The sequence below is a fragment of the Gossypium hirsutum genome, chromosome A10 (genome assembly GCF_007990345.1).
Source record: "Gossypium hirsutum isolate 1008001.06 chromosome A10, Gossypium_hirsutum_v2.1, whole genome shotgun sequence".
NCBI lineage: Eukaryota > Viridiplantae > Streptophyta > Magnoliopsida > Malvales > Malvaceae > Gossypium > Gossypium hirsutum.
In genome coordinates this window covers 65,691,721-65,701,439 of record NC_053433.1, presented here as the reverse complement: position 1 = coordinate 65,701,439, position 9,719 = coordinate 65,691,721, and the positions used below count along the sequence as shown (strand labels likewise).

General features: G+C 33.7%; 1 non-coding gene across 1 annotated transcript; it reads right to left on the bottom strand.

The window, feature by feature from the left end:
* Nucleotides 1–319: 319 nt before the first annotated feature.
* LOC121208785 (small nucleolar RNA R71) lies at nucleotides 320–426 on the bottom strand. The gene has a single exon (XR_005903909.1). It is a non-coding gene; the product is annotated as a small nucleolar RNA R71 (small nucleolar RNA).
* Between the last annotated feature and the right edge of the window lie 9,293 nt (nucleotides 427–9,719).

Below are 9,719 nucleotides of genomic sequence, written 5' to 3'. Positions count from 1 at the left end.
GAAGGCTAGATATCGAGCAACCCAATTTGAATTGAAACCAGTAATGTTTCAAATGTTTCAAATGTTCCAAATGGTGGGCCAATTCAGTGGTATGCCCACGGAAGATCCACATCTCCACGTTCGATTGTTTATGGAGGTGAGTGATTCATTCAAGATAGCCGATGTGACTGAAGATGCATTGAGGTTGAAGTTGTTTCCATACTCGTTGCGAGATCAAGCATAAGCATGGCTCAATTCATTGCCACCAAGTTCCATATCAACATGGAAAGAATTAGCAGAGAGCTTTTTGGCTAAGTATTTCCCACCTAGTAAAAACACTAAGTTGAGGAATGAGATCACAACTTTCCAACAATTGGATGACGAGTCTTTGTATGAGGCTTGGGAGTGATTCAAGGAGTTACTTCATAAGTGTCCTCATCATGGGATTCCTCATTGTATCCAGTTGGAGACATTCTGTAATGTCTCAATGCATATACAAGATTGATGGTAGATGTTTCTGCGAATGGTACAATTTTGTCTAAGTCTTATAATGAGGCTGATGAGATCATCGAGAGGATCGTGGGTAATAAATATCAATGGCCAACAAATCGAACAGCTTCAGGAAGACGCATAGCTGGAGTTCATGAGGTTGATGCCCTCACTTTGTTATCAGCTCAAGTATCGTCTATTTCCTCTATGTTAAAACAGTTTACCGCTAATAGTGCTAATAATTTTGCAGCTCAGCCACCAAGTCCATTTGAAGTAGTTTCCTGTGTGTACTGTGGGAAAGGTCAGTCTTTTGAGAATTGCCCATCAAATCCTGAGTCAGTGTACTATGTGGGGAACCAACATCAACATAGGAGTGGACAAGGACCCCAGTTCAACTTCTACAATCCTTCATGGCGTAATCATCCTAATTTTTCTTGGATCAATTAAGGAAATGGACCGAACAACAACCTATTGCAGCATAGACCCAACCAATCTCAAGGGTTTAATTAGTAAGCTCCAAAACCACCTCAAGCTGAGGCATCAAACAGTTTGGAGAACTTGTTATTTGCATAGTTTTTAGATTTGTGTGATTAAACTGTTTCAAACCTAACATGTCCCTATTACCTCACATGAATGCTACGAAACCCTTAGTAAATAAGGATCAGTAAAATGTGTATTTACTAAGTAAAGGATTCCAAAAGGACCTAATGTGGTTTCCAAACTCATGAAAGATCGAGTTGCCATAGAATGTTTTTCCAAATGTTATTAAGCATGTTCATAATAAATTGAGTTTAATTAAAGTAATTGTCCTAGTCTATTTACGTTATAATTGTTGCAACTTGTGTTTAATTTTGCTAAAATCTATTTCATTCATATAGTTTGCATATTTAAGATAATTTGCATTGGGGATCATTGCATTTAGTTTAATATATTTTAATCATCACTTCTCAACCATATTGTGTTTTTATTTACCAAGTTGTTAAGGGTAATTTTACAATCAAGTGATTTAACACAAATACAATCCCTGTGGAGATGATAACTCGATACTTACTGATTACTTGATAACGACTGTGTACACTTGCACAAACCTATGCGTTACACTTCACTTCTTTGAAAATATATCTTTCATGAATTTCACATAATTAGGCATTTGCTCTAAAGCTTCTACCAACGATATGGTAATATGAAGTTGTTTAAGGACATCCAAAAAACTTTTTAATTGGTGATCCTATTTACGATTATGGAAGCACTGAGGAAAAGGTAGAGGTGGCTAACCTTTAGGTAGCTAGGATTATTTTGTTATGCCATTTTTGTCGACAAAAATACCTGATTCTTCTTTAGCAGTGCTTCATTTAGCCCTTTAATTTGCATTGTTCTTTTCAGGTTGTTCTGAGATTTTACCATGGTTGAGACCTGAGTTATTCGTTTTTTGCAGTTGCATCTTTAACTCAAGGTTGAGTCCCACTTCTGAGAGTGATTGTCTTACAATGATCTTTCCCTTATGATCTTGTATTCTCAGTATCACTTGGCAGAGTTCCCTGTGATCTCGAACTAAAGGCATTTGCTATCTACCCTACTTGATTCTCAAGGGCTCATAAGGATGCAACTTGACTCTAAATCACGGCATCATTCTATAACACCCTAACTCGTATCCGTCGTCGAAATAGGGTTACAAAGCGTTACCTGAGCTTACAATTCAAGCTGATAGAAATTGCAAACATTTCATATCATATCAATGAACATATTAAAGCCAAGTCAAATCATACATATTGTCCCTTATACGAGCCCTCAGGACCCTAGATATGCGTTAGAAACAAGTCGGGACTAAATCAGAAACTCAAAGAATTTTTTTGGAAACAAGGAAAATTTTCAACATTGCAAGGCTCACATGGCTGTGTGACTCACATAGCCAAAAGACATGTTCGTGTCTTAGGCCGTGTGGACATTCGAAGTAGGGACACACGGTCGTGTCCCAGCCCGTGTCTATGCCCATGTAACTCACTGACTTGGGCACACGGCCAAGCCACACGCTCGTGTGCTAGGCCATGTACCATTCAAAATAACCTCAAATGCCTGTGTGCCTGGCCGTGTACTAAGCCGTGTAACAGCCTGACTTGCAACCCTTTTGAAAGCTACAGGGGACACACGGTCATGTCACCTGGTCGTGTGTCACACACGACTGAGACACACGCTCGTGTCTCTACCCTGTGGACGAGAATAGGCATTTTACAAGCCATTTCTCACTCAATTTGGCATGTACCTACACACAACATTGCACATACTTACAAGCCATAACAAGGCATCCAAATAAAGCATAAACAAGTCATATACATATGGTATGATATCATACAACCAATATCCCTTAGGTATCTCAAATGACAATATGCAAACATGTATAATCATATACTCATTTTGGTCAAAATGATCAACTAACGTCAAACTAGATTTACATCAATTCATGCCATTTAGTTTACTTACCAAAACTTCTCAGTTGGTACCAAATATGCCATTTTAAGCTAGCACCAAATCACTATATAAGTCATGTATACTATAGTACCAATTCACCCCAAATTCATCATATCACAGAACACATTTAAATATCATTTTACCTTTCATTATTCAATCACAAAACAAGCCACACATCAACCATGTTAATACTACTTATATACATACCAAAATATGTCAAAACACAAGCCAAATAAAATGGCCATACACACAACAAAACATATAGGCCAACATTAGCCAAAATACCTATACATGCCATTATAACCAAAATTAAACAACTGAATGTACCAAAAGAGCCGATGGATAGTGTGATATAGCTCCAACAAGCTTTCGACCTAAACGAGCTTTTGATTCGCTATAAAACAAAGAAAATAACATAGAGTAAACATTTAAGCTTAGTAAGTTCGTATGACATAGAATTTAACTTACCATATAGTCATATAATTGGTAAGTAAACAAGCATATCCCAATACAATTTGGCCAAATGCTTAAGCACATATACACCAACCATGTTAGTCATGTAATTACAAATATAAGCCAATAAACATAGATGAACATAACCATTGATCACGATCCATATACATGTATCATCCATTTCATTTTTTTTTCATATGTCATATAACCACATTTTTCATGTAAAATCATATGTGATCTTATAATAGTTTGCATCAAACTCTTACCATTTTGTATCAGAATATTTCCCGTTAAACCGTTTAGAATATCGTTGGATACCCGGGATAGCTCACACATATACAACTATAATCTGTCAATTCATGTACATGTATGCTAATACGAGCTGCAAATCGGTATGCTCACTCGAGCTGTAGATCGGTATGCTCTCACGAGCTACAAATCGGTATGCTCACACAAGCTGTGGGTTGGAACGTAGCTACATGATGTTGTTCACACAAGCTATGGAGTATTCGCAACACATGCAAGACCTCAACCATCGGTAGGATGTTCAGGACCAGTAACCAATCATGTAAACCCTACTGACATGTCATTCGTATCCTACGGATTCCTATGGTTCAAACAGGACTCGGTATTTGTTGAACTTCGTTGGATATGCAACCATGTATATTTATAACAATTCATAAATAATTCAATATAAAACATATAAACACAATTTAATCACACGAACTTACCTCAATGAGTATACATAAATACAAAGGCGATTAATTCGAGATTTTCCCTTTACCCCGATCTAACTCCATACAAGGTCTGTCTTGATCTATATGGATAAATTTAATTTAATTTAATATATAGCTCACTCAATTTAGCCCAAAATCATATTTTTGCAAAATTACCATTTTGCCTATATACTTTTAATTCATTTCCTATTTAGTCCCTAGCTCAAAAAACTAGAAATTCATGCAATTTCACCGCAACCCACTATGGTCGAATATCAACTAGGTCCCTAGCATGCCCTATATTTCATTTATTTCACAATTTCATCATGTATAATTTCTTGTTTTTCAATTTAATTCCTATTTGACAATTTCACCAAAAATTCCTTTACAAAAGTTGTTTATCTACCAACAACCATCCATTTTCTAACATCAAACTTCAAAACTCATATACATGCATTAATGGTAAAACCCTAATAGTTTAATAGTTTCACAAATTAGTCCCCAGGCTAACTAGATTAAGCAACAACGATCTCGAAAACATAGAAATCATAAAAAAAGGGACAAAAATGCATACCTAATCAAGAAATCAAAGTGGCTAAACCCTAGCTCAATAGTGGCTTCTTTTCTCTTCAAAATTTAGTTGAAGATAGAAAATATAGATGAAAGCTTAATTTTGTTTTATTTATTTTGTTATTATTTGCTAAATTATAATTAACCTTTAAAAACATTATTAATTACACAAAATGTCAAACCATAATATTCTACTATCATATAAATGATCTAATTACCGTATAGGGACTCATACATTAAGGTTCTATAGCTACTTAATAATTTTAGCTAGTATAACTCAACTTTTGCACTTTATACATTAAGTCCTTTTTATTAAATTGAGCATGTAAATGGTAAAAATTCTTAACAAAATTTTTATACAATACTACTATCATGTTGTAGGAGATAAAATAAAAAAAATAAATATTTTGACTTCATATTTGTGGTCTCGAAACAATTGTTCTGATTTCACTGCAAACAGGCTGTTACACATTCTTAGTCATATCTTGTTTTAGTAGAAATTCAATTGATGATGAAGCTGATGCCTGGCCTTGTTGGACATTTTGCCACAGCATAGGTTGATTATACCCAGTCAATGCACTCCCAGCATTCTGCCTAACAGTAGTGTTTGGATTCCCAGTACCTTGATTATTCCAACCAAATTTTGGGTTTTGTTTTCACCTGAGATTATAAGTGTTGGAATAGGGATTATTGTAATATCCCTAAGCTGGGTGTAGTAGTTTCGGATATATTTTTTTGATTCCGAGTGCAAAACTAGGAATTTATGGGGTCTCTAGTAATTTTTAATATAATTTAGGAGGTTAATTTCATCTAAAATCAATTAAACAATAATCCGAAAAAATAAAAATATTTTTGGAAAATTAATTTTATAGTAATTAAATAATTATTAGTGAAAATAATTAATTTGGGTTGAAAAAGAATTTTAAAATAATTCTTATTTGGGTTAATTTGAGTTAAATTTAAATATTATTTAAATTAGATTTAATTGTAAAATAAGGGAAATTTCGGACTACTTATTTGAAAAATAAATCTTAAAATTCAGAATTTTGGGGGGAAAGGATTAAAGGGTAAAACAAGGGAAATGTGGGAGTGGCCATTAGGCAAATTCCCCAATTTTTAAATTCTAGTGGGTTGTTTCAATTTTAAACACAATGCATCTGACCTACTTTTCACACCATTTACATCATATTAGGTGGCTATAAATTTTGTTTTCTTTGCATGTTCTTAAAGATCTATCATTAGAGAATAAATCAAACCATTTTCATTCTCAAAATACTTAAAGATCTATCATCAGAGAATAAATCAAACCATTTTCATTCTCAAAATATTCTCTCAATTCACCCAAAATTATTCTCAAAAGTAGCAAAAAATATTCTGAAATTTCTTAAGATTCTTGAATCAAGATTTTCAATGAAAGGAATTAGAACGAAACAAAGGTAATTATTATTTCTAAACTTATTTTTATGATGATTAGAAACATTTTTACATGATTTGAGAGTTAATTACATGATTTTTATGAATGTCATCTTCTTCAAAAGCTTAATGTGCTTTAATGGTGGATCTTGAATTTTGATAGAAAATCCACAAATTAATGGATGTTCCAACTCAAAGTGGATCTATTAAAAGGTTTTTGGTTTTATTCATCAAGATTAAACATGATTTGTGAGATAATTTGAAGAAATTCGAATTTCATCATCTTCATGAATTGATTTTCTGGATTTCTGTGAAATTGATTTAAATGTGAAATTGATGCTTAGTTTATGTGTATTTGGTTTAGTATTGATGTTTGGAAGTGATTAGGAGGGCCGGAAGATCCATTTTGTAGCACTCTTAACCTATATCCATCGCTGGAATAGGGTTACGGAGCATTACCAGACTTAACAATTAAACAATCATACATTTCTCATACATTTTTTATATCTAATAAAATGCATTCACAATCAATCATATTGTCCCCCAATAAGAGTCCTCGATGCTCAAAACAAACATTAGAAGTGGTTCAGGACTAAACTGATAACTTAGGAACAAGTTTAGAAAACATAGAAAATTTTCAAAGTACAGAGGACACACGCCTGTGTCACACGCCGTGTGGACATTCGAAATTGGATCACATGGCCGTGTCCCAGCCAGTGTCTGACCCCGTGTAACTCCCTAACTTGGGTCACTCAGCCAACCACACGCCCATGTGACTAGCTCATGTACCATTCGAAATGGCCTCACACGCCCGTGTGTCAGGCCATGCGAAAATTGTAGGGTATATGACTTATGCCACACGGCCAAGTCACATGCCCGTGTGTTGTGCCGTGTGGAGCATACTGACTTGGTTTCTAATAAACATTAGGGGACACACGGCCATGTCACCTGACCATGTGTCACACACGCCTGAGACGCACGCCCGTGTCTCTACCCGTGTGGACAAAAATAGGCTATTTTCCAAGCTATCTTTCTCACCCAAACTTTGCATCAACCTAAACATGTCAAATGGCATATAACATAGCATCAATAGGCATTGAAACCAATCTCAACCAAGCCTAAATCATGCTATACCAATATCAACAACTATGATGCTCATAAGATCATATTTTACCAAGTCAAAACATACCAATTTCACATTCACAAATCACCTAAATGGTTAACTTCATATATACATTATCTAGCCTAAAATCACATGCATACCATATCTCAAAATTCAACCATTTGGTACTCAAAATACCAATTCACAAGAAGCATTCACATAGCAATGACCAACTACATAACAAACGGTTATTTGCACATTTTTATACATATCCAAATATGCCAAAATAAGTCAAATCACATGGCTTTACACATAACCAAAACATACTTCATTTACAAGCCAAATTAATTGGCTAAATCCATTACCAACATATAGACCATATTAACCACAACACCTATACATGCCATATAACCAAATACACAAGTTCCAAAAGTAACAAAATGACAGCTTGATAGTGTGATGAGATCTCTGACGACTCCCAAATCCGAGCAAGCTTTGAAATCACTATAAAACACGGAAAAGTAAACAGAGTAATTTATAAAGCTTAGTAAGCTCGTATAGTTAATAAGTAAAATTTACCATTCATTCTCAAATTAAGTTATCTATCATAAAACAATACAATTTAACTTAATCATAAGGCTAATATATGTTCCACATAGTAGATCATGTAACTTACAAACTTTATAGATTCAATGCTTATACGATTTACGTACATACTTGCACTAACACGTATCAATCTCTTACCCTTTCATATTTTCAATATACCCGTTGAACCATTTGGAATAATATCAGATACTCGGGAATCTCACACCCTAAGTGCCAATACAAGGCTGAAGCCATCTCAATCTCATATCGCATATAATGCTCACTCTCGAGCTATCTACGGGTCTACTCACACAAGCTGACAGTCAAGACGTAACTACACGTTGTTGCTCGCACAAGATAACAAGAATCCGCAACACATGTTGAAAAACTCAGCCACCAGTGGAACTACGCGCCAGCACCCAAACACAATAACCCCTAATGACTTGTCATTTGTATCCTATCTATTCCTAAGGTACAACTGGGATTTCATATTGCCGAATCTTTGTCGAACTTTTTCGTAAGGTCGTATTCATCAACAATGCAATCATAAAGCATTTAAAACACAATTAAATTAATGCTTATTAACATACAAACTTACCTCGATCACAAAAATGACGGAATAGGATCGACTAATCCAAAACTTTATTTTCTCCCGATCTAGATCCATACGTTGTTTTTCTTGATTTATATAATCAAATTTAACTCATTTAAAACACGTTCTATTCAATTCAGTCCAAAAATTCATATTATGGAAATTTTACACTTTTACCCCTAATATTTCAACTTCTTTACAATTTAGTCCTTAGTTCATAAAAATGCAAATTCATGCAATTCAACTTATACCCATACTATTCAAATATTAACTAAGTTCCTAGAAAGCCCTATATTTCATTTATTTCACAATTTAACCATGAATATTTTTCTATTTTTCAATTTAACCCCTAATTGACAAAATTCATCAAAATTTCCTCTATTAAAGTTGCTCAACTATCATCAAGCATCCATTTTCATCCATCAAACATCAAAAATAGCTAACATACATTAAAATCATATACTTTTAACAATTTCACAAATTAGTCCCTAGGCTAGTTAGATTAAGCTATAATGACTCCGAAAACATAGAAATCATTAAAAACGGGACAAAAATCGTACCTAATTGGACAAAAATGCCTTGGACAAATGTTGAAGCTTAAAAATGGCTTCCTTATGCCATAATTTTGGTATTCATCTTCATTTAGGAAGATGACACTTCCTTTTTCTATATTTTAATTAAGTTATTTATTAATTTACCTTTTTAACCTTATTAATTAATGACCAAATCACTTAATTTAATGCCCATATTTGTCCACTAATTATACTAATGGTCTAATTACCATTTAAGGACTTCCAATTTAAGGTTCCATAGCTATTAGACACCTTTAGCTATTAGAACACAATTTTTGCACTTTATGCGATTTAGTCTTTTTTATCAAATTAAACATACAAACGATAAAATTTCTTAACAAAATTTTCATGAAATCATACTATCATGATGTAGACCTCAAAATAATAATAAAATAAATATTTTGACTTCATATTTTTGGTCTCAAAACCAATGTTCCAATTTGACAAAAAATGGGTTGTTATTGATTTTGTGACAAATCAAGTTTTCGACTTGATGTTACAAATCTGATAAGGTATCTTTGTGAGAGAATTTCTATTAGCATACTTAATTAACATTCATGTTTAATATAGTTTTGGAAATGTGGTAATGTCTTCTTTACCTCTATTGAAGCTCCGAATCTTGAAGAGGACCAAGATAACCAGAATTGAAGCTTGGAATTGCCTAGTTGATAACTTGTTGTGATAGAATAAAATTGTGTGGTGAGTGTTGATAAGGGAAATTTGGTAAATTGACCCTCAATTATGTTTAATTAGTACCTTAATTAATGATTAAAATTAATTAA